Raw genomic sequence first — 27,524 nt, forward strand, 5'->3', positions numbered from 1 at the left:
AATACATTATAAAAATAGAAGGGAAAATTAAAAATAATACTCCAAGATTTACTTACTACCAAAATAATTTTGTTTTATAAAATTTGGTCTTAGTCTCTAAAGCTATACTTCAGTGTTACAATGTGCAAATAGTATTTTCCTCTGATAAATAAACCTTACTCTTAAAATAGTCCATATTTGTATAATACTTTTGCTCTCCAGGAAATTGATTCATTCATTAAACATCTACTGAACACCTACAATATGTCAGGCATTCTGCTAGGTTACTGGTTACAATAATTGGCAAGCCCTTCCGAAGCTTACATGCAGCAACATGGGTAGACCTAGAAATTATCATACTAAGTGAACTAAGTCAGACAGAGAAAGACAGATATCATATGATATCACTTATATGTGGAATCTAAAATATGATACAAATGAACTTATTTACAAAAACAGAAAAAGACTCACAGACATAGAAAACAAACTTATGGTTACCAAAGGGGAAAGGGGGTGGGGGAGGGATAAATTAGGAGTTTCGGATTAACAGATACACAGTACTCTATATAAAATAGATAAACAACAAGTAACTACTGTATAGCACAGGGAACTATGTTCAGTCTCTTGTAATAAACTATAATGGAAAAAAATATAAAACTATATATATATAAAACTGAATTACTTTGCCGTACACCAGCAGCTAACACAACATTGTAAATCAATTTAAAAAAATAAGAAAACTAGTAGATATCAGGAAAATAAAGAACTAACACCAAATAATAAAGTTTATTTATATTTAGCTTTATTAAGGATTATAAGTAAAATATAAGTGGCTAATATAGAGAATAAAAGAGGTAAAACTGATTTAAATGAGATGATCAGTTCAAGTCTCCTTTAAGTAGGAAATGTTTGGGCTGAAGCCTAAAGAAAAGGAACTAGCCAGACCCCTCAAGTGGGGCTAAGAGTGCCAGGTACCGGGAAGGAGCCTGACATGTTCAAGGAGACCAGTGTGACCATTACATAGTGGTGTGGGATGAGTTGGAGAGATGAGAGGGGCAAAGCCATGAACGGTCTTGATTCCATCTCAGACTCATCTCATACCCTTCTCCTCTCATTTTAACTCTCTCCCTCATCCCGTCCTTAAAGGCTTTTGTCAGAAGTTTGTACCTTATTCTATGTTCAATGGGAAAACATCGAGGAGCCTTTAGGAGATGAGTGATGCAATCTGATTTAAGATCATTTTTGCTATACTGCAGAAAATAAACTGGAGTGGAACAAAAGGGGAATTGGTGGGGCTGGTGAGTAAAGAGAAAGTATGAAGCCCAATCAGCACAAGCAGATTCTTCTTCAGAAAGAATCGATATATAGGATAGTTTACTTTTTTCTTGCTCTGCAAAGCAAAGCAAATTACAAGATCTTTTTGAGGATAAATGACTAAAGAAGATATTACATACTATTCAGAGGGTAAAAATGTACATTTTAGAATGTTTCTTGTAAAAATTTTCAGGTGGAATATAAAAGTTAGAGATAAAAATATTATAAAAGTATTCATAGGCTTGCTGGAGGAAAATGTCTAGACCATCTTGTTCAACTCCTTCCCAAGGGCTGGAATTCTCTGCAGGACATTGATGACTTATGCTCTCTCAACATCAGCTTAAACACTGTTGGTGATGAGGAGGGAATTCACCCATTTTACAAGCAGCCCTTAGACTGTCAATAGCTTTAATCAACAGATTACAGATCTCTGATCAATTCTATAATGATTGAACTAGTTTCCAATAAAATCAGGATCGACCCACATATACTATAAAATTCTTTCCTCTCTCTCTTCTGTCAGTGAAAGATGGTGCAGCTTTCAGGAAAAATGAAACCTCTCTGGATAATTTAATTTAGAGTCTTAAAAAAGAAAACCTTTTACAAGAACTGTGAAAATGAATGTCTGCTGGCTTTAAGAAAAGCAAAGTAGTTGAAAGGAACCCCCACTGGTGTTCCATCTGCTTGCAGTCCCAAAGTAGGGGATCCACAGATGAATCCCAAAGGCAGTGGCACCACCTTCCTTTGATATCAGCTGAGGCCCACAGTCCTGCCCACCACAGCCAGAGCAGCAGTGGCTTCTGCTTTTCTATGACCTCCCAGTTCACCCCCTTAGTGCCTCTCAGTGTCAAGAGAATCTAGGAAATATTGTTTTCACATTTTTACCTCAGAGATAGTCAGGAGGTCATAGGGAGCAAGAGGAATGGTGCTGAAATTCCAAGAAAAATATGTCCTTCTCCAAAAATAAGTAGGTTTACATCAAAACTAATAAGAAGAACCAAGCTAAATATGGATTTTTAGGGAAAGTTAAATAAAAGAGAGAAAATAAATATGTTTTAACTTCTAAACTGACTTCATGATACAGAAATTCATATTATTAGAAGCACCATTAAAATTATAGGATAAGAGAAGCTGAAGATATTAAAGCTATATCATGAAAATATCTGAAAGGGAGATTTGCCCAAGATATGGAAAATAATGATTAATATCACCTGATCACTAGGACTCACAGATAACAATGTGGCTACTATATTTAGTCACTCCCCATATTTCCTTTTTCAGTATTATGATAACATCATAATGGATATTATTGTATACAGACCTTTTTTCTGAATTTCCAAGTTTTTCTTAGAAAAGGTTCCTAGAAGTGGAAATACAGGATTAAAGGGCAGGACTTTTCAAAGACTTGGCAAATACTTGACAATTGCCAAATTGCTATCCAAATAGCAAGGCCCACATTTTATCATTAAACAAGTCTTGTTTTAACTAGCATTTTGCTATTCAAAATTTTTTCATTAATTAAGCAAAGATATTATCTCATAATTTTTATTATTTAATTACTATTGCAATGAATATATTATATTTAATAGCTACTTAGTTTCAGTTCTATGAAGTTCTGTTTATATTCTTTTTTTGTTTACTATTAATTACTTTCTTTAAATTGTTATGACCAATTTATAAAGCAAGATTTTTAATATTTTCATGCCATATTTGTAGCAAATATTTTTCAATCTTGTATTTAAATGTTATTGACACTAGATTGATATGTTTTATTTTTATTTTTTATTTTTTTTGCGGTACGTGGGCCTCTCACTGTTGTGGCCTCTCCCGTTGTGGAGAACAGGCTCCGGACACGCAGGCTCAGTGGCCATGGCTCACAGGCCCAGCTGCTCCGCGGCATGTGAGATCTTCCCGGACCGGGGCACGAACCCGTGTCCCTTGCATCGGCAGGTGGACTCTCAACCACTGCGCCACCAGGGAAGCCCGATATGTTTAATTTTTAAGCAAAATAATGAACAGTTATAAAAATTCTCAAATATTTATTGCACATAAACAAGAAGTAATAGAATAATAGATACAATGTAAATTTATTTATATTAAGTTCAAAAAGAATATAATAAAGCAACCTTTAAAGAGGTACATATATTACCTGTAAAACTTCCCCCAAAAGAGAATGATTAACACAAAATTCAGCACAGTGTTGTGAGGGGCAATCAGGAAGAAGCTTATAGGATGGTAACAATGTTATCAATATTTGTTTGCCTGCTGATAAGTATACAGGTGTTTTCTGTTGTTTTTAAACAGTATTTTAAAAAATACTAATTTACATAATTTATTTCAAAGTTGTAAGACTAAAAAGGGGGTTGACAACATTGAAGAGTGGAGAAAGACTATTGAATTTGGTATTTTATAGGTCTGTATTAGTTGGCTAGGCCTGCCATAACAAAGTATCACAGACTTGTTTAAACAACAGAAATGTATTTTCTTTCAATTCTGAAGACTAGAAGTCTGAGATGAAGGTGTTGGCAGGTTTGGCTTCTTTGGAGGCCTCTCTTTTTGGCTTGTAGATGGCCATTTTCTCCCTCTGTCCTCACATGGTCTTCCCTCTGTGTAGGTCTGTGTTCTAATTTCCCCTTCTTATAAGAACACCAATCATATTGGACTAGAGCCCACCTCAATAACCTATTTTAACTTAATTACCTCTTTAAAGACTCTGTCTCCCAATACAGTCACATTATGAGGTACTAAGGATTAGGGCTTCAACATATGAATTTTCAGGGGTAAAATTCAGCCCATAATAAAATCATTGGTAATATCAAGAGAAAAACTTCCATAAAATAGTGTGGGTGAAGGTCTTATTTCTCTAAGCAAACCACACAGAACTTACATACTATAGGGAGGAGGTAAAATCAATCTATTGATATATAACATTTTGTCAGGTAGAGATAATGTATGAAGAAAATAAAGCAGAGGCAGGTGGATAAGGAGGGATGGAAGAGAGCTAGAGCCTATGTTTTCTTTTTCTTTTTTGTCCCATGGAAAGGCATTTTATTTTAAACATAGCAGTGTGTACATGTCAATCCCAAACCCCCAGTCTATCTCTCCCCTCTGCCCTTCCCCCCGGTAACCATAAATTCATTCTCTAAGTTTGCGAGTCTGTTCCTGTTTTGTAAATAAGCTCATTTGTATCATATTTTTTTTTTAGATTCTGCATATAAGTGATATCATATGATATTTGTCTTTCTCTGTCTGACTTACTTCATTTAGGATGATAATCTCCAGGTCCATCTAGGTTGCTGCAAATGGCATGATTTCATTCTTTTTAATGGTTGAGTAATATTCCATGGTATATATGTACCACATCTTCTTTACCCATTCATCTGTTGATGGACGTTTAGGTTGCTTCCATGTCTTGGCTATTGTAAAGAGTGCTGCAATGGACATTAGGGTACATGTATCCTTTCAAAACATGTTTTTCAATAAGAGTGGCAGGAAAATCCTGCTCTGACGGGGTGGAAAAGAAAATCAAATGAAGTGAGGAAATTGTCCATGCAGTTATCTGGAAAGAAAAGTATTTCTACAAGAACATTAAAAAGCCCCAAGCAAAGAGTAGGTTTGAATGTTCAGTGTTCCAGCAAGGAGACCAGTGTGACTGGGGCCGAGCAAGCCATGGGGAGAGTGGGCACAACGAGTCTGGAGAGGTAAATAGGACCTGAATCATAACAAGCTTAAGGACTTTGGGATTTACTCTAAGTGTGACAAGAAACTACTGAAGTATTTTAAAATGTGGACTAATATGATCAGATTTATATTATACAAGTTGTATGTTTGCTATTCCTTGGAAGGAAGTAGAAATCTTGTGAATTGTGGGGAAAATCTCTGTAAATATCAGAAAATAAGGAGGGCAGGAAATAGTAGCCAAAAGGTGATAGTCCAAGTAAGAGAAGAAGTCAGCTTTGACTAGTGTGGTCACAGTAGAAGAAGTGAGAAATAGTTATAGTCAGTATTTATTTGGAAGAAGACCTAACAATATTTTCTGATGATAAGGGGTGTGAAAAAGGAATTGGCATAACTCTTAGGAATTTAGATTAACCAGTGGAATCATCTACTTAAATGGCCAACAGAATATCTACTTAACAGAATCATCTACTGAAAATAGATCACTGGAGAAAATAATTAGGAGTTCAAATTTTGGCATGTTACCTCATGCTACATCTATTAGACATCCAGGTGTATATGATTTTTAAAAAATTATCTAGCAAAACTGAGAATCCAGCTGAGATCAGATAATAAATTTGTCAGAGAACCACTTGGCATAATTGTATAAGTATCTACAACCCATACCAGTCTGATACAGAAATAGAGATAGCAGATTGTTGTTGGTGTTGCCCAAAGTTATTGTTAATATAATAGGAGATCAAGGGAAAAAAGGATTCATTACTTTTAGTTAAAGAAAAATTTAAATAGCTGGACAGAGAGTTTTCATCTATTAGAATATTTTCAGCTGTCAGTAACAAACTCTCAACTCAAAATTGCTTGAGAGATAGGTAGGCCTTATGTCTTTCGTGAAATCAGTGTCTCAAACATATAATCAAGGACCAGTTTCCCCTCCCCCCTCCCCAGCTTTCTCTACTTGGGAGGTCTCAGAATCAGGTTCATTCTAAGGCTCATCTAAGGCTCTCTGTGGTTGCAAGATGGCTGCCGCAGTGCTAGGAATTATTACAAAGAGGCCTGATGATGTCCGAGAAAGAAGGGGTCTCTCTCTTTTGAAACTTTATTCTTAAAATGAATGATCTTTCCCAGAAGGCCCTCAGAAAATCTTTCCCATATTGTCTAGAACTGAGTCACAAGTCTACCCTTAAATAAATAATATGGCATTTCCATGATTGCTCAATGTGATAAAATTTACCACAAATCTGAGGATGGAAAAATCTTCCTTGAGGAATGAACATCTGAGCAAAAAATCGAGACTGTATTCACAAGGAAGCAAAGAGAAAAAAGATTTCTGCTTAATATTAAAAGTTAAATAGAGAGGTAAATAAACGTGGATGTAGGAAAAGGAGGAAGAAGAAACTAAGTCAAAGGCAACTTCATAAAAATGCAGAAGAAGAGAGGAATGTTATAGGAAGGATAGAAAGTTAGCTTCAAAAGCAGAAAATTTAGGCAGGATTATTTTTTATTTAGGTAATAAACGGTGATCACCAACATGGATCCTGAGAGTAAAATAAAGATTTATGATGTCAAACAAGTAACCAAAGAGTATGTCAATAAACTAAGTTGCGAGAACTCTAATCCAAAGTCAGTAAACACAAGTTTATCCTTAAAATTATATATTTGTCACTACCACTGTTAAAGAACATGTAAGTAGGTAAATAGGCATAGGAACAGTTTAAGTTATTACTATCACAGGAGAATTCTACATGTCTTTGCTTTGTTTTGCATTTTAGATTATATAGTCCACAATACTTAAATCTGTGAGACAATCCCTTCCCCTCAAGAGCTGCATTTGGTGGTATTTTCTACATTTAGGAAATTATACTAGGAGGATGGAATCTGGAAAGAATACTGTTGATGTAACTAAAATTGGAACCTAGCTTGAGAAGGGATTTCCATATATAATAAGTGCTTTCCGAAACAGAGTCGTAAATTAAGGAATTTAACATTTTTGAAGAATGTAAGTACATTGAAGAAGTTTCAGAAAATGAACCAACGGTACATTCAAAATGGGCTTTCTTTTTCTGAATTTTGGGTATCAGCAAAATTACAGTCTTACTAAATAGTAATCTGTTTATTTTACCTTGTTTGCATAATACCAAGTTTTGTGGAATATAAAGTTTCAACAAATATTATAATGGGTCATAATATTATGCATCAATAAATTAGTCATAAGATGGGTAATCTTGTGCAATGGTATATCTTAAATGTATAGTTTTAATTGTTAGTAAACTCAATTTTGCATTTTATGAATGTTTATATATTGGTGGCTTAAAATAGTACATTAAGATATCTGTTCTGTACACTCAAGTGGGTTGGAAATATTCTATGATCCTAAGGAAGGAATATTAGGATAAATGTACCTCCCTCAAATTATAAGATATTACTTTACGGGAGTCAGGAAGATGGCGGAAGAGTAAGACGCAGAGATCACCTTCCTCCCCACAGTTACACGAGAAATACATCTACACGTGGAACAACTCCTACAGAAAACCTACTGAACGCTGGCAGAAGACCTCAGACCTCCCCAAAAACAAGAAACTCCCCCACGTACCTGGGTAGGGCAAAAGAAAAAAGAATAAACAGAGACAAAAGAATAGGGACGGGACCTGCACCAGTGGGAGGGAGCTGTGAAGGAGGAAAACTTTCCACACACTAGGAAGCCCCTTCACAGGCGGAGACTGCGGGTGGCGGAGGGGGAAAGCTTCGGAGCCACGCAGGAGAGCGCAGCCACAGGGGTGCAGAGGGCAAAGCAGAGAGATTCCTGCACAGAGGATCGGTGCCGACCAGCACTCACCAGTCAGAGAGGCTTGTCTGCCCACCCACTGGGGCAGGCAGGGCTGGGAGCTGAAGCTTGGGCTTCAGAGATTACATCCCAGGGAGAGGACTGGGGTTGGCGGCGTGAACACAGCCTGCAGGGGTTTAGTGCACCACGGCTAGCCGGGAGGGAGTCCGGGGAAAAGTCTGGACCTGCCAAAGGGGCAAGAGACTTTTCCTTTCCTCTTTGTTTACTGGTGCGCGAGGAGAGGAGATTAAGATTGCTGCTTAAAGGAGCTCCAGAGACGGGCGCGAGCCGCGGCTAAACAGGGCGGACCCCAGAGACAGGCATGAGACGCTAAGGCTGTTGCTGCCGCCACCAAGAAGCCTGTGTGCGAGCACAGGTCACTATCCACACCTCCCTTCTGGGGAGCCTGTTCAGCCTGCCACTGCCAGGGTCCCGGGGTCCGGGGACAACTTCCCCAGGAGAACGCACGGCGTGCCTCAGGCTGGTGCAATGTCCCGCTGGCCTCTGCCGCTGCAGGCTCGCCCCGCACTCCATGCCCCGCCCCCCCCGGCCTGAGTGAGTGAGTCCCCGAAGCAGCTGCTTCTTTAACCCCGTCCTGTCTGAGCGAAAAAAAGACGCCCTCTGGTGACCTACACGCAGAGGCAGGGCCAAATCCAAATCTGAGCCCCGGGAGCTGTGCGAACAAAGAAGAGAAAAGGAAATCTCTCCCAGCAGCCTCAGAAGCAGCGGATTAAAGCTCCACAATCAACTTGATGTACCCTGCATCTGTGGAATACATGAATAGACAACGAATCATCCCAAATTGAGGAGGTGGACTTTGAGAGCAAGATTTATTATTTTTTCCTCTTTTTGTGAGTGTGTATGTGTATGCTTCTGTGTGAGATTTTGTCTGTATAGCTTTGCTGTCACCATTTGTCCTAGGGTTCTATCCGTCCGTTTTTTTGTTTTTCTCTTTAAAAAAATTGTTTTCTTAATAATTATTTTTTATTTTAATAACTTTATTTTATCTTACTTTAATTTATTTATCCTCTTTCCTCTTTCTTTCTTCCTTTCTTTCCTCCTTCCTTCCCTCCCTCCCTCCTTTCTTTATTTCTTTCCCTTTCTTTCTTTCTTTCTTTCTTTCTTTCTTTCTTTCTTTCTTTCTTTCTTTCTTTCTTTCTTTCTTTCTTTCTTTCTTTCTTTCTTTCTTATTTTTCCCCCTTTTATTCTGAGCTGTGTGGATGAAAGGCTCTTGGTACTCCAGCCAGGAGTCAGGGCTGTGCCTCTGAGGTGGGAGAGCCACCTTCAGGACACTGGTCCACAAGTGACCTCCCAGCTCCACATAGTATCAAATGGCGACAATCTCCCAGAGATCTCCATCTCAACACCAGCACCCAGCTTCACTCAATGAACAGCAAGCTACAGTGCTGGACACCCTATGCCAAACAACCAGAAAGACAGGAACAAAACCCCACCCATTAGCAGAGAGGCTTCCTAAAATCATAATAAGTCCACAGGCACCTCAAAACACACCACAAGACGTGGACCGGCCCACCAGAAAGACAAGATCCAGCCTCATCCACCTGAACACAGGCACTACTCCCCTCCACCAGGAAGCCTACACAACCCACTGAACCAAATTTAGCCACTGGGGACAGACACCAAAAACAACGGGAACTACGAACCTGCAGCCTGCAAAAAGGAGACCCCAAACACAGTAAGATAAGCAAAATGAGAAGACAGAAAAACACACAGCAGATGAAGGAGCAAGATAAAAACCCACCAGACCTAACAAATGAAGAGGAAATAGGCAGTCTACCTGAAAAAGAATTCAGAATAATGATAGTAAAGATGATCCAAAATCTTGGAAATAGAATAGGGAAAATGCAAGAAACATTTAGCAAGGACCTAGAAGAACTAAAGATTAAACAACCAATGATGAACAACACAATAAATGAAATTAAAAATACTCTAGATGGGATCAATAGCAGAATAACTGAGGCAGAAGAACAGATAAGTGACCGAGAAGATAAAATAGTGGAAATAACTACTGCAGAGCAGAAAAAACAATGAAAAGAACTGAGGACAGTCTCAGAGACCTCTGGGACAACGTTAAATGCACCAACATTCAAATTATAGGGCTTCCAGAAGAAGAAGAGTAAAAGAAAGGGACTGAGAAAATATTTGAAGACATTATAGTTGAAAACTTCCCTAATATGGGAAAGGAAATAGTTAATCAAGTCCAGGAAGCACAGAAAGTCCCATACAGGATAAATCCAAGGAGAAACACACCAAGAAACGGATTAATCAAACTGTCAAAAATTAAATACAAAGAAAACATATTAAAAGCAGCAAGGTAAAAACAACAAATGACACACAGGGGAATCCCCATAAGGTTAACAGCTGATCTTTCAGCAGAAACTCTGCAAGCCAGAAGGGACTGGCAGGACATATTTAAAGTGATGAAAGGGAAAAACCTACAATCAAGATTACTCTACACAGCAAGTATCTCATTCAGATTTGATGGAGAAATTACAACCTTTATAGAGAAGCAAAAGCTGAGAGAGTTCAGCACCACCAAACCAGCTTTAAAACAAATGCTAAAGGACCTTCTCTAGTCAAGATACACAAGAGAAGGAAAAGACCTACAATAACAAACCCAAAACAAATAAGAAAATGGGAATAAGAACTTACATTTCAATCATTACATTAAATATAACTGGATGAATGCTCCCACCAAAAGACACAGACTGGCTGAATGGATACAAAAACAAGACCCATATATATGCTGCCTACAAGAGACCCACTTCAGACCTAGAGACACATACAGACTGAAAGTGAGGGGATGGAAAAAGATATTTCTTGCAAATGGAAATCAGAAGAAAGCTGGAGTAGCAATTCTCATATCAGACAAAATAGACTTTAAAATAAAGACTATTAGAAGAGACAAAGAAGGACACTACATAATGATCAAGGGATCGATCCAAGAAGACATAACAATTGTAAATATTTATGAACTCAACATAGGAGCACCTCAATACATAAGGCAAATACTAACAGCCACAGAAGGGGAAATCGACAGTAACACATTCAGAGTAGGGGACTTTAACACCCCACTTTCACCAATGGACAGATCATCCAAAATAAAAATAAATAAGGAAACACAAGCTTTAAATGATACATTAAACAAGATGGACTTAGTTGATATTTATAGGACATTCCATTCAAAAACAACAGAAAACACATTTTTCTCAAGTGTTCATGGAATATTCTCCAGGATAGGTCATATCTTGGGTCACAAATCAAGCCTTGGTAAATTAAAAAAAATTGAAACTGTTTCAAGTATCTTTTCCGACCAAAACGTTATGAGACTAGATATCAATTACAGGAAAAGATCTGTAAAAAATACAAACACATGATGGCTAAACAATACACTGCTTAATAACAAAGTGATCACTGAAGAAATCAAAGAGGAAATCAAAAAATACCTAGAAACAAATGACAATGGAGACACGACGACCCAAAACCTATGGGATGCAGCAAAAGCAATTCTAAGAGGGAAGTTTATAGCAATAAAATCCTGCCTTAAGAAACAGGAAACATCTCGAATAAACAACCTAACCTTGCACCTAAATCAATTAGAGAAAGAAGAACAAAAAAACCCCAAAGTTAGCAGAAGGAAAGAAATCATAAAGATCAGATCAGATATAAATGAAAAAGAAATGAAGGAAATGATAGAAAAGATCAATAAAACTAAAAGCTGGTTCTTTGAGAAGATAAACAAAATTGATAAACCATTAGCCAAACTCATCTCAAAAAAAAGGGAGAAGACTCAAATCAATAGAATTAGAAATGTAAAAAGAGAAGTAACAACTGACACTGCAGAAATACCAAAGATCATGAGAGATTACTACAAGCAACTATATGCCAATAAAATGGACAACCTGGAAGAAATGGACAAATTCTTAGAAAAGCACAACCTGCCAAGACTGAATCAGGAAGAAATAGAAAATATGAACAGACCAATCACAAGCACTGAAATTGAAACTGTGATTAAAAATCTAACAACAAAAAAAGCCCAGGACCAGATGCCTTCACAGGCGAATTCTACCAAGCATTTAGAGAAGAGCTAATACCTATCCTTCTCAAACTCTTCCAAAATATAGCAGAGGGAGGAATACTCCCAAACTCATCCTACGAGGCCACCATCACCCTGATACCAAAACCAGACAAGGATGTCACAGAGAAAGAAAACTACAGGCCAATATCACTGATGAACATAGACACAAAAATCCTCAACAAAATACTAGCAAACAGAATCCAACAGCACATTAAAAGGATCATACACCATGATCAAGTGGGGTTTATTCCAGGAATGCAAGAATTCTTTAATATACGCAAATCAACCAATGTGATACACCATATTAAAAAATTGAAGGAGAAAAAAACATATGATCGTCTCAATAGATGCAGAGAAAGCTTTTGACAAAATTCAACACCCATTTATGATAAAAACCCTCCAGAAAGTAGGCATAGAGGGAGCTTTCCTCAACATAATGAAGGCCATATATGAAAAACCCACAGCCAACATCATCCTCGATGGTGAAAAACTGAAACCATTTCCACTAAGATCAGGAGCAACACAGGGTTGCCCATTCTCACCACTCTTATTCAACATAGTTTTGGAAGTTTTAGCCACAGCAATCAGAGAAGAAAAGGAAATAAAAGGATTCCAAATTGGAAAAGAAGTATAGCTGTCACTGTTTGCAGATGACATGATACTATACATAGAGAATCCTAAAAATGCTACCAGAAAACTACTCGAGCTAATCAATGAATTTGGTAAAGTAGCAGGATACAAAATTAATGCAGAGAAATCTCTGGCATTCCTATACACTAATGATGAAAAATCTGAAAGTGAAATCAAGAAAACACTCCCATTTACCAGTGCAACAAAAAGAATAAAATACCTAGGAATAAACCTACCTAAGGAGACAAAAGACCTGTATGCAGAAAATTATAAGACACTGATGAAAGAAATTAAAGATGATACAAGTAGATGGAGAGATATACCATATTCTTGGATTGGAAGAATCAATATTGTGAAAATGACTCTACTATCCAAAGCAATCTACAGATTCAATGCAATCCCTATCAAACTACCACTGGTATTTTTCAGAGAACTAGAACAAAAAATTTTACAATTTGTATGGAAACACAAAAGACCCCGAATAGCAAAAGCAATCTTGAGAAAGAAAAACAGAGCTGGAGGAATCAGGCTCCCTGACTTCAGACTATACTACAATGCTACTGTAATCAGACAGTATGGTACTGGCACAAAAACAGAAATATAGATCAATGGAACAGGATAGAAAGCCCAGAGATATACCCACACACGTATGGTCACCTTATCTTTGATAAAGGATGTAGGAATGTAAAGTGGAGAAAAGACAGCCTCTTCAATAAATGGTGCTGGAAAAACTGGACAGGTACATGTAAAAGTATGAGATTAGATCACTCCCTAACACCATACACAAAAATAAGTTCAAAATGGATTAAAGACCTAAGTGTAAGGCCAGAAGCTATCAAACTCTTAGAGGAAAACATAGGCAGAACACTCTATGACATAAGTCACAGCAAGATCCTTTTTGACCCACCTCCTAGAGAAATGGAAATAAAAACAAAAATAAACAAATGGGACCTAATGAAACTTAAAAGCTTTTGTGCAGCAAAGGAAACCATAAACAAGTCCCAAAGACAATCCTCAGAATGGGAGAAAATATTTGCAAATGGAGCAACTGACAAAGATTAATCTCCAAAAATTAAAAGCAGCTCATGCAGCTCAATAACAAAAAAACAAACAACCCAATCCAAAAATGAGCAGAAGACCTAAATAGACATTTCTCCAAAGAAGATATACAGACTGCCAACAAACGCATGAAAGAATGCTCAACTTCATTAATCATTAGAGAAATGAAAATCAAAACTATAATGAGATATCACCTCACACCAGTCAGAATGGCCACCATCAAAAAATCTAGAAACAATAAATGCTGGAGAGGGTGTGGAAAAAAGGGAACACTCTTGCACTGCTGGTAGGAATGTGAATTGGTACAGCCACTATGGAGAACATTATGGAGGTTCCTTAAAAAACTACAAAAAGAACTACCATATGACCCAGCAATCCCACTGCTGGGCAGATACCCTGAGAAAACCATAATTCAAAAAGAGTCATGTACCAAAATGTTCATTGCAGCTCTATTTACAATAACCAGGAGATGGAAACAACCTAAGTGTCCATCATCGGATGAATGGATAAAAAAGATGTGGCACATATACACAATGGAATATTACTCAGCCATAAAAAGAAATGAAATTGAGCTATTTGTAATGAGGTCGATGGACCTAGAGTGTGTCATACGGAGTGAAGTAAGTCAGAAAGAGAAAGACAAATACTGTATGCTAACACATATATATGGAATTTAAGAAAAAAAAATGTCATGAAGAACCTAGGGGTAAGACAGGAATAAAGACACAGACCTACTAGAGAATGGACTTGAAGATATGGGGAGGGGGAAGGGTAAGCTGGGACAAAGCGAGAGAGAGGCATGGACATATATATGCTACCAAACGTAAGGTAGATAGCTAGTGGGAAGCAGCCGCAGAGCACAGGGAGATCAGTTCGGTGCTTTGCGACCACCTAGAGTGGTGGGATAGGGAGGGTGGGAGGAAGACGCAAGAGGGAGGGTAATGGGGATATATGTATACATATAGCTGATTCACTTTGTTACAAAGCAGAAACTAGCACACCATTGTAAAGGAATTATACTCCAATAAAGATGTTAAAAAAAAAAAAGATTAAAAAAAAATTTAAAAAGATATTACTTTATATTCTCTCCTGATAGAAGAGCAACAAATAAGTGAATTAAAATAATTATATTATCTTAAAATGATATATACATCAACCATTAAAGTACTATTTCAAAATTAATTTTCCTATGAAAAATTATAGGCTCTGTTGAAATTTGTAACCTTCTTAGGAATATATAGAGGCAATTGTCTGTGCTGAGAAAGAGAGTTGGGTTTTAAATTTTCTCTCCGGAGGTTTGACACTTACTCACTGTAACATAAATCTGAAAACCATTTAGAAAAGAAAATGAGCTTGTTATTTTTAAAAATAAATTCCTGCAAAATTGTCACAAATAGAACAGGAAACCTTTAATGCTACAATAAGAGGGAATATAACTCTTAAACTGGCAAGTGATATATCAACATATTAAAATGGTCCATTTGATACTACATTAGGGACCAACTTTAGTGATTGATGAAGGAATGTTTAGGTCTCAAAGTACTTTTCATAGTTGAGTACGGCTAAAAGCCAGATTCTTTGGTAGGTTATTCACAGTATAAAAGCAATGTAATGAAGCAAATGACATTCCAAGGGCACTTTCTATGCAAAATGAGCCAGATAAAGAGAAAATAAATCATTTGAAACATAATCCAAGAGTATGAATTTCTCCATCCAGTAGTCTTTCTTCTACAACCTATCACTCCAGGCAGACCCTGAATAATTGCCTGTCATCTCTAAAGCAAATCGCCAGCCTTCCTCACGTGGCGGTGAGAAGCAGAAAGATGGAAGAGTGTTTGTTGTAGGTTACAGAGGACTTAGGAAGAGTCAAGGATACTGTAGATTACAAAGGAGTAACGCAACAAGACACTTAGTCCAAAGTCATTGCCTCAAAGTCTAGATATACCTGGAAGTTCTGAAATCTTTGAATATCAACATGTGTGGAGATGATCCTTCCAATGTCCTGGCTTCTTAATTCCTGTTTCTTGATGATCTTGCCCTCTGCTTGCCTCAGCCACCCACCCATGATTACAGTCTAGACAGGGCTTCACAGACTTGAATGTGAATTAGAACTTGAGTGGTCCCTGAAACTTGACTGAGAAATAATTAATAAAAAATTTTATTAATTTCTAACTAAAATTTATGATTTCTTCAAATATGAATTTAAGCTATAAATCACTCACCAGTAACAATCCCAGATATTCTCATATAATAGTTCACCTGTTGCAGTATCGCTTCTTCAAAAAATATATTTATTAGACTGTATCCAATTTCTTATTATGTAATGTTCTAATAAGCACACTATTTTATGTGTTAACAAACATATATTTGTTTTCTTGATATTTTAAAAATGCATTTTAATATAATGTGTTTCCTTTTAACTCTATGTATTGTATTTTATGTATGTAAAAGCATTATTTTCAGTGTTCTCAGAGATTCACAGTATGCCAAGGTGTCTATGACACAAAAATCCTTTCAAATCTTCGCTTTACCAATAGCTACAAAAAATTAAAAATTTAAGTTTAAGCTTTTATTCTCTGACTACTAACTGTTATCTTTCCAATTCATTCCTTCAAATCTCCTTCCATCTCCAACAGTTCTTTCACCTTCCCCCACCCAGACCTGCCATTGACCCTATCACTTGTTTTCCTTTCCCTCATTCTCCTTGATGTCCTCAGTTGTGGCCTTAAAGAGCTCAGATTCCATAGTTCATAATTAAAACCACTGTACCTTGCCTCATTCTCTCTTTATGCGCCTCACATGGTTGAATCCAAATTTTGATTAAACACAACTTTTCTCATATTTTATGCCTGCATACAAGCAGAACTCCATGTGCTCCCACCAAGATCTCCTCTTCAATCCCCATCCCCAACATTCACCACTTCCCCAGCACTACTGCCTGGAGACCCTCAAGTCTAATAGATTAATACTACTCTGTGCCCCATTTTCTGGCATCATTTATGTCCAAACTTAGTTCTTAAAACCTTCCTACTCTGCCTCTGGAATTCATTATCAGTCATCAGTAGCCTCTTATAATATTCATCTCTTCACTGAATGTTTCCTTCACCTTCTTAATTTATCAGAAACCTTACTCCACCCCCCGCCCACGCCGCTCCCAATGATGTTGCTCCTCCTGCAGTCTATTCATATGCCTTGAACACTGGGCCTCGTGGCAAGATAGGTGCTCTCCTTCCTTCTTGATGATGCTTCCATTGAAGAAGGATGATGCTTCCTCCTTCTTTCTTGTCTCAAGTTCCCTGCTTACAACCTCATATCATCCGCTTCTCTCACTTATTTCCCCTTCCTGAAGTTTTCTATGAGTCCCTGAGATCATTCCTTGAAGATTTTGGTGCACTGGCACTCTCTCCAACACTACTTCTCTCCTACCTTTTGCTGATTTCCATATACATGTCAGTGATCCTTACATCACAATGTCCTCTCAGTTCTTTGAAACACTTAATCCAATTTGTGTTGTCCTTGCCATGGCTCCACTTTTACCCTTATCACTGCTGTCTTCATAATCTCAAATATTCTCATCTCTGAAAGACACCTATCTTTCTTCTCACTTTTTTTGGTACTCAGGTTCCTGAAAAATTTTGACCCACCAGGAACAACAAACCCTTTATCTCACCACTTTTCTTATGTCCCCTACCTTTCTCAATCTCTCCATATCTAGCTGAAATCCCACAGCCATAAATTATCATTACTCCTTGGCATACATACCGGTACCCTTTTACTTCTCTCACTTCATCATACTCACTTGGAAAAATTGTGGATTAAATCTAACTGTCCACTTACTCAAAACCTACACTCTCACATTTAATGGTGGCTAGAGAAAAATACCCCAAATTAAGACTGGTTACACCTTGAACTCATGACCATGTCAAGTGGGCCCACAGTGCTACTGGGCCATTCCACTAGGTTTTCCTAGTAACTTTATTCTTCTCTCCCTTAGACAACAATTACATACCTCCTTCTCCTTCCTTAAATTTCCAAAGTATCTTTCCTATCTTCCCTTTTTAGTCAATAGCTTGCTTCCTGCTTCCCTGAGAAAATAGAAGCAATTGGAAGCAACCAACACATAAATATGTGTCCATGTGCTCTGCCTTCCTTCTTAATGCCCTGGCTGAGCTCCATATTCTTATCTAAGGGCAGCCGTCCACATGTGAACCAGATACCGTAGCCTCTTGTTAATTCATGAATATTGCTTCAGCCATTCTTTCTTTTCTCTTCTGCATCATTTTTTTTTCTATTTGATTTGTCTCATCACTATGCAAGAATTCTGCAATTTTTCCCATTGTTAAGGGAAAATAAAAACAAACAAACAACAACAACAAGAAAAAAGGAAAATCTCCCCTTGCAACTAATGCATTGTTCTATGATTTTCTATAGAGCAAAATGCAAAAAATAATTTGTCCCTCTTCAGTGTTTCTAATTCCCCTTCTCAAATCCTGTTTTGAATTTGCATCCTCCCAACCCTCTATCAAAATAGACTTTGTCAAGATCACCAATGACCTTCATATTTTTAATGCAGAAGTTAGTTCTCTCCTACTCCATTTCTTAGCAGCTTGAATACAGTTGATCACTTTCTCCTTCTTGGCTTTCTGGGCACCAGTCTCTTGTAATTTTCCTCCTCCCTAATAAGATGCTGTTCTACGTCTCTTTTGCTGGTTCTTGATTATCCTTCCAATAACTCTATCCTTCTTAGTCCATAAGCAATCTTATTGTTTCAAGGTTATAAACGCTAAAAACTCTCAAACATAAATCTCTGATTTCTCCAATTGTCTAATCACTATCTCCACGTGGATATCTAAATTAAACTTTTTTCTTTATATATATATACTTTTCCTACACTTTCACCTGTCTCCACAATGCATCTCCAGTCTTCCTGGAAGTCATCTTTGACTTCTTTTTTCCTCCTATATACTAGTTTCATTTCATCAAGAAATCCTATTCCACTAAAGTGGAATTAGTGGCTATTCCTATACCACTAAAATATATCTAGAAACCTCCACCTCTGTTGCCACCATCATGATCCAGCCATCATGCTTTGTCTCCAGGATTATTGATTAGCCATCCAACTGTTTTCTCTGATTTACACTTAGCTACAACCCTACAATTCATTCTCAGCAGAACAACCACAGTGATCATTTAAAAATATGTTAGGTCTTATCTATGCAAAAACCTCCAATGACTTTCATCTTCTCAGAATGGGACTAGATCATATTCATACTTATATTCTGTCTAATTTTTGTCAACATTGGTCATTTCCATTAACTCTCTAACTCATAAATCATAAATCTGTTTCTGTGAGATTTTAAATTGGTTTTCCAATATCTTTCAAATTTGCAAATTTAACTCCTCTAATCAGGAGGCCTACAATATTCTTATATATTTGTATTATTTATATGGTTTGATTATTTAGCATAGGTATATTCTATATTTTACATGTAGAATGGGAACAATAGTGTCCATATTTTATGTGAGTAATAAATAATAATAAATAAATAATAAATAAATTAAAATCTATTTTCCTGTACCTTACAACTTTGCCACCCAATTCCAAACAGAAGAATGATTGGGAGAGATAATACTCTGTACCAGAGTTTCTCAATCTTTTTTCATTATTTTTCTCCCTCATAAGCCTTTTTACATGTTTTTTCTTAGCAGCTGTTACCACCCATGTAATTTTAATACCACAGAAATACTGCATATCTGTTTATGTACTGTAGCCCTTTGGAGATGCAAAAACCATTGTAATAGCCCAGATATTCTTCACCTCACAAGAACCAATTTTCACCTCCGTGGAAGCCATATTGTCCCTGTAGAGAATGCATGGGCTATGCAGATACCCCCTTCCATCTGTTCCCAGGAGATCCAATCAATTTTATAAACTGATCAATCTAAAACTTCAGTGAGCTGTGTCTTTAGAAGACAGTGTTTTCCATCTTCATAGGATTGATTTTTATTGAATTGTACTTTGGTATTGTGCTATTGGCTTATATTGAGGAACATTATAGGAAAAAAAACAACAAAAGCAAAAAACAATTACACGAAATCTGATACCATATTATTCCTTGATAGTTGAGGATATGTTTTGCTGTACTACAGTGTCCTCCTTTTATGGAAACATGATTGAAAATTTTCTCAGGTGAGGTGGAACTTAGAGAAATGAAGACACTGGGCCAGGCTAATAAATAAATATTTAAATAAAATGTCTGATATTTAATATTAAATCAGTATGTTTCAAATTCCTGTACACAATTTAATGGAGAAGATGAGATCTTATTAGAGGAAGTATATGAAGAAAGACCGCTTCTGTCTAAATACTAGAAAAATTTATCTTCTCAACACCACCCCATGCTTCACACACACACACAAGAAAAATTCATACAGCTAAATAAATCCATTGTCCTCTGTAGGCACCTTAGATATTACTTACTGGACCGTATTTAATAAGAACCTTATTCTCCACACATACACACTCTAAATAGGTTATCAATATCTTCCTTCAATACAGTACTCTCCTTTAGAAGATCTAGGGGTGATGGTAGGGGGAGAAGATGCATTTCCAGTATTGTGTAGCATCCTTTATTCCAAGTACTGCCCTGGGAGAGACTGTCCCTTAACCTGCATCCTTCCTCTGGTCTGAGGACCAGAAGTAGAACACTTTTCTTGAGCACAATACTTGTTTTTATCTTTCAGATAATCAACTTTATGATTGATCTATTTTTCTATTTGAATTGCCTGGCCAAAACTCAATGCCATATTTCCAACATACCTTCAGCAAAGTATCAGTACATAGAGCATTGTATATTTTAACTGAATGTAGGTGAATATAGGTAAAGTGTTCTTCAATAGTAGCATTAGTGGATGTTGTTGTTATTTATGTATCATTAACTCAGCTTTGTCTCATTTTTCCTAAACTTATTTCCCTTCACCTCAATTAATATTTTTTCTTTATCATAATTTATGTATCTTTGTAAACTATCTTAAAGCCTTTTTAAAATGAGGTAGCATATAACTCATAAGTAAATATTTATGTTTTATTCTCCAAAGAACCTGACAAAGAATTTTGACTCAATATTTATTTTTTCAATTAAACTAGCAAAAGTAAGTGATCTAAATTAATACTGATGTACTAAAATGCTTCAAAGATTTAGATCATAAATGCCTTAAGAACATGTGTTGACTCTCTAGAACTATAAGACACATGTATTTGATTCCCAATATAAGCTTTATGATTAAAATGTAAGTTAAAAAGAATTCTTAAAACATATAAAGTCATAAAGAATGTATTGTAAAATGCAAGAGCCAATAAAATCTAAAGAAAAAATGCTAAAAATGAAGAAAAATTGACACAATTTAAAAGTGCTCTTATATTTTTAGTATAATAATTTTCATGACAAATGGAAAACTGACATATGTGATTCTAAAATTACAAAGAGATTGTAATCCAAGGAGAAAACCAAAACATAAAGCAAACAAATTTAAAAGAAAAAAGATTGGAAGCATAAAAAAGTGATGCCATCACGTTTGAAATATATAGCCATCATAATTCTTATATTCATCCAAGTACATCAAGTAATTTAGTAACTTCATGTATTCTAAGGTTTTTGAGAAATCTTTGGTTTTTATAAATGAAAACATGTTCTTTCTTTTTATACTGTCACCATAAGTGGCTGCCTAACTCTCCTAACATATAAATATATTGTCATGGGTACCTGATATCCAAAGTGAATTTGATGTAGAGAATAAAGTACTATGCGGATAAGTTATTTAGCTTCTGTCCCTTATGTTTTCATTGAATATATTTTTCTGCTGATAACATAGAGTTGGTCCTTTAGAAGATTGCTCATTTCTGGGAACCCTGGTTATTTTATGGTTTTGTTAACAACTTTGCCCTTTATATGGATGATTTTGATAGTTGAACACATCTTTTTGCAGCTCTCTGAAGCCACATATTATTTTGTGTTTTTCTTAGGATTAAACCACTGTCTTTATCAAAAAATTTAAATGATTATTAATATATTTAAACTAAGGTATATTTAAATTACATTACAAAAAAGATATCTCATATTTATTCAGTTATTACACTTTTGTAAAACTTTAGGTTCAGTTAAAACATAAGAGAATTATTTAACATAGTTTTCTTGCTTTGATTTTTTAAATTCTTTTTTGCCTGTTTATCAATTGAATATAATTTATCACTAAATCAAGAGCCCCAAATACTCTATTGTCTTCTTATTCTCTAATTCTTCAAGGAGTAGTTTCTATTAGATATAGTTGTAACTATTAATTATATTCAGTTATTTTATTTAAATAATCAATATTTTAGGTCAGATAAAAGAAGTATACAAATATTCTATATCTAAATTTTATAAACTAGTTCCCTAATTCAGAAAGGGGGAAATTTACATTGTTCTCAAAGAAATTAAAGTGAAAATAGGAACGATTTTTTTTTTTTTTTTTTTTTGCGGTACACAGGCCTCTCACTGTTGTGGCCTCTCCCGTTGCGGAACTCAGGCTCCGGTCGCTCAGGCTCAGCGGCCATGGCTCACGGGCCTAGCCGCTCCGTGGCATGTGGGATCTTCCCAGACCAGGGCACGAACCCGTGTCCCCTGCATCGGCAGGCCGACTCTCAACCACTACGCCACCAGGGAAGCCCCGAAATTATATCATATTTTAAAATCTCTTTGTTATTCTTTCTGGATGAATATTTATTTTTCTAAAATTTGAGATTAATAAAATTAGTAATAAATTATGCTAGGAGTTCCAGCATTGATATTGGGAAGAAAAGTAAGACATATATTTTACAGGCAATATTAAATTCAGTGTTATAAGTATTTCCTAGAGCACATTTGATTGTAATCATTTCTCTATAAATTAATGATTGTTGTCAATGCCTAGTATCCTAGATTATATGTTTTGCTGTCATGTCAGATGTATGAGGCAACGTTAGCTATATAAAAGATGGAAAATCACAGTGAGAATATGATCAGACAGTTTTTGCTTTAGCAAGAAATGAAATGGTATTCTCTCCTTACTTTAAACTTGAGCAAATTTCTTGTCTTTAAAATTAACCTATTGATAGCATAGGCAAGAACGCTTATCACAATGCATAGCAATTACTCAATAATTTTATTTAATCTTCAGCAGTTACAGTGAACAGTACAAGCCAGTACATGAATAATGTACTTTACACAGAATAATGTCTTCATATCACATTATCAATTGCCATGTCATATTTAGAGAATTATTTTTTTAGTGACAAGATGAACTAAATGTATTTATATACATTTAGATTTAGAGATTGTCAAGTCGTAGGATGCATTTGTGCAAATTTGATAAATTCCTATTTATTTGTGTTAATTTTAAAATGCCATGTCTCTAATGTTTAATATATTTTCTATACCGATATGCTATATGGTCAGTGAAGAGAATATCCTCTGTGGCTTATCCTCAGGCTTTAAAAAGTAGATGGACTGCAACATTGCCAGTTTTAAAATGAAAGATTACATATTTTTCCAAGTACTAGATGTTTCTGTTGTGGCTGTTTTCTCAGGTTAATAACTTCTCTTACATTGAGCAACTATATTTGAAATACAGTCTAACAAAATGTGTATTCATCTTCTATTAAATTTATGTTCAAGAATATCATGATGAAATATCTTCTTAAATTTTAAAGTATTTTCATGTTTTTATAATTTTGGAGTGTTCTATGGATTAATGAAATGGAAATTAATATCTCTGAGAGGATTAACTCTAAGTAAAATTAGATTATTATAAAGCAGTGGCTTAGAATAAGAGTTTATTTCCTTTTGAATATCAAGGATTACTTTTCATTAGATTCTCTGTTTTTAGTATGCATTTCTTGGTAAATATTTTATTATCACAATAGAAGGGCATTTGTGAAGCACATACATATATTTTGTCCCATCTCTTCTTTCTTAGCTCAGGTCCCTTTTCCTCCAGAAAACTCCTTTTGTGCCACCACCTGCAGCTGCCCCTCATTTCAGTTTTGCTTCCATGGTGTCTTGGACATTCTGAGTACAAAAAACACTGCAGTGTGGTTGACTTGTGATTCAGCTGTGATCTCCAGGGGGAAGAAAAGCTGTTTCTGCCCTAGCACTGGGCAGAATAGTAGTAGGCTCTCATTATGTGTAAATTGAATTCATGAACAAATATCAGGCAGTTAAGCTCTTTTTCTTCTATGAAACCTTAGAGAAGCTATCTTAAAAAGAAAAAAAAAATCGAAGCAGAGTTGATCAGAATTAAAGTTCAATCACATCCAAATGGTTACTGCCTACTTAGCTAAGACATCCAGTAACTAACTACAAGGTAGATCATGTCTGTGTACCTTTCTCAGTAGTGACTTCCTTCTCTGTCTTCTCAGCTTCTATTTGGGGCATTGTAGCCTAGGGTCTGCTCTTACTTTAAAAGAAGCAGAGGCCTCACTTCAGTACCTAAGATCCGTTTTCAAATTTGTACAACCTTCGATATCCAGGGTGGCTAAATGGTAGTCAGTACAGTGTGATGCCTTGTGGCTAGTCTTGAATGGTTTTCTAGACTTTAGTTGTTACCTTGCAAATGCCATTCAGTTTGGGCTTGGCCCAGTACCTTTTCCTTCCTGAGTCCAGTAAAGAATTCTTTGGAATGTGGCCTGCAGCTACCACAGATAAGTGGCAATCTATTCCTTGACAAATGGAACAGATCAGAAAAACAACTTCCCAGTAATTTCAATAGGAAGAGCTGCCAGCTCTGACATATTTTTATATAATAGCAATGCACTTTCTGTACCTTTTATTGTTATAAGACACAATTAGGTAAAACTATCCTCATTTGACTGATGAAGTAACTGAGCATCAGAGTTTAAGTAACTTGCCCAGAATCACATTGCTGTTAAAGAGACATCAGGATTCAAATGATTTATAGCTCTAATATGTGTACTCTTAATCTCTATACTATGTCCAGAGAAGATTAATTTTGTGTGGCAATTTTTAACAAAAACCTGATACTGGGAAATGAAATGGCACAATGGAGGATAAATGAACCCAGAAATACCAAGGTCTTTCTATAAGTAATTCATTATTGCAGAATGAGTAGTAAATGCCAGATAGGAAGAAGTGAGATTTCCAGCAACCAAACCCAAACCACATTTTGTTAACTATGTAGACAGGATCTGTCACAGCCTCTACCATTATCTAATGAGGCAGCATCCAAATGGTCATTGAAGAAGTTAAATAAACTCAGATTACTTTCTTTTAATTATTTAGACTCTATCTGTACAAGTGGAAAATTCACCTGATTTAAAGTTAAAATTCTTAAAGTACAAATTATGTGTTCAAATTAAAATATTATCTAAATATGTCCCTTTAAAGGAACAGTCTTGTTTTCCTGGTCCAAGATTATATTCTGAACACAGTTGCAACTTAAAATTGGCCAAGATACTACAGAAAGCAAGAAAGATGTTAAATAACACTTAAAAGCTCACAAGTTTATTAGCAGAACTCTCACAAGAGGAAAAAATAGCAAAGTTTTGGCGTGCAGCTAATTTCTCTCAGTGAATTCTATTTCCTTTTGATCCAAATTATAAAATAACCTCTGGCTAACAGTCATCCTCAGAATATGGACTATCAGTGAAGAGCCTTGTTTGTTCATATTTACATCTTGAGCACTCTACCGGATGTTGGTTAAAAGGGATGATTGCTTGATTTTGAGTCTACAAAGAAGTGGAGATTTGATAGGGAAAAAAATTCATTGCACCACATTTTCTCAGGAATGGTCCTTCTCACACATGCCTAGAGAAAGAGAGATCATGGGTAGAATGACAGCAGAGGGGGGTCCGAAGCAGGACCATTAGTTCAACTCATTCAACAAAAATGTACTGAGCACCACATGTCTTAGGTAAGACTTGGTCCCTGGAAGTTGGAAGATGAATAAGAACATGGTCTCTGTTCTTAAGGAACCATAAAGTCACAGATAAATAAGACAGGTGAAAAAATAATTGGCAGCACAATGTATTAAGTGTTGTACAAGCAAGCACTGAGGAAGAAGTCATTAAATTCATGCACAGTTACCTAAAAGAATGATACTTTGATGACTCTTTTAAGATCAATGAGCATTTTCTAGGCATAAAAGGGGGTAATAGGACATATGAGTTTGAGGAAACAAGTGTTGACTCTGAGAATATGTAAAAATGGCATCACATTCAGTGAGTCTCTAATGCAGGATTCAAAATGGAGAGAGAGGTAGTATAATTGGAGTATAGGTTATTACAGACTGTGAAAAGGAGGCAGATTGGATTTGTGGGTTTTGGTTTTTTCATCTTTTTACTTTTCTTGTGATTAAGTAAGAGGTGACGAGGTCCTGGATCACTGTGGCAGAGACAGGAGAGAAAGTGGAGCAGAGAGATTCTAGAGCGATGTTGGAGACGGAATCAATTGTACTTGGTGACCAAGACAGTGTATTGCAAGTGAGAGGAAAAAGCACTTTGAAAATGACTCTATGTTTAACATTCTGATTGCATGGCAATCATTAACTGAGCTAAGTAATTTAGAAGGATGGGAAAATGCTATAAGAATAAGGATGGAACAGATGGTGTAGAGGGCAAGAGAAGTGGTGCTCTGACAAACTCTGAAGAACCTAATATGGAAAAGCCAGGGAAGGGAAACAAGAGGTAAGACAGTCCAGGTGAAATAAATGTCAAAGCAAATCACTGATCTCAAACTTCTTTCTAGATTTTATATTTCTTTCAATATCTTGAAAACTAATTATGTTATTTTTAAGCATATTAGTATATCATCATCAATCAACATCCAAAAGTCCCTCTGTATAAAATACACTCTCACGAGTCATGGAGACACAAGGCACAAGTCTTATGGAGAGATAGTCAATAATGACTCCCAAAATTTTATAATGAAATGACTGGGAGAAGACTGGTATTACTGGTTAGAAATATAGATGTTGACAAAAGAATTTCAATTTCCACTCAGAGTGAGAGAATTTGATTTGTTCAGTATAAACAAAATGGTTTCTTAAAGCATTCCCCAGAATTCCTGTTGGTTAGCAAGGAGTAACTACTCTATTGGTTTTTTAAAATAAGCTCCTTACAGACGTAATGAAAGTCAACCTTCTTTTTTTTCCACTTTTTTTAACCTAAAAAGAATTTGGAAAGAACTTAAAATTTCAGGGTTTAGCACCATGAAAACATGACTAAGAATGAGCCTTCTGGAAAAAAAAGAACTCTGAAAAATATATAAAAATAACAAAAATTCCATGTAGATGCCATCCAAAGTGATTGAAATTATTTTATATCTTCTACTGAATAAGCACAAACTCTTAGAAATCCTTTGGAGTAATTAGTGTTGATTTCAGCCAGTACCTCCTTACATGTTTCAGACTATTGTGAAAATAGCTGAGCAACTGTTTCTTCTGTGAAAGTACAAAAAAGATTCAGTTGATTTTGATCCTCTTAATAGTTGTGAAGATTCAATGAATTCAGACTGTTTCTTATAAGAACTTCATGTGCATGTGGAAAAACAGAGAAGCACCAATTAATCCTTGCTGATAGATGGATGACACTGAATCCTACAGTAAGTAGGAGGCCTACAGTAAGGCCCCGAGGTCTGACAAACAAATGAGTTCAGGATTATATTAGGGATGAAAATCTTAAATAACAAAATACCACCTCAAACAGGTGAGTCATTCATTTGTCATAGCCCCAAAGCAAAGATGAATCAAGAAAAATCAAATGGGACTTCTGCTCTGGTTTGCCCTGGGAAAGCTTCCCAGGTATTTGTGACTCTGAACCACCACATGAAACCAGTGGGGGACTAGGATCCTTGGCTGTTGTGACATGGGGATATTTATACACTGGTAATAAAATCCAACTCTCAACTCATT

General features: G+C 36.1%; 1 protein-coding gene across 4 annotated transcripts in view; it reads left to right on the plus strand.

The window, feature by feature from the left end:
* CNTN1 (contactin 1) overlaps positions 1-27,524 on the plus strand; it is a 371,063-nt gene that overhangs the window by 332,273 nt on the left and 11,266 nt on the right. The gene's annotated exons all lie outside the window — the stretch shown is intronic.

Source organism: Pseudorca crassidens, chromosome 11, assembly GCF_039906515.1.
Source record: "Pseudorca crassidens isolate mPseCra1 chromosome 11, mPseCra1.hap1, whole genome shotgun sequence".
In the NCBI taxonomy this organism is placed as follows: Eukaryota; Metazoa; Chordata; class Mammalia; order Artiodactyla; family Delphinidae; genus Pseudorca; species Pseudorca crassidens.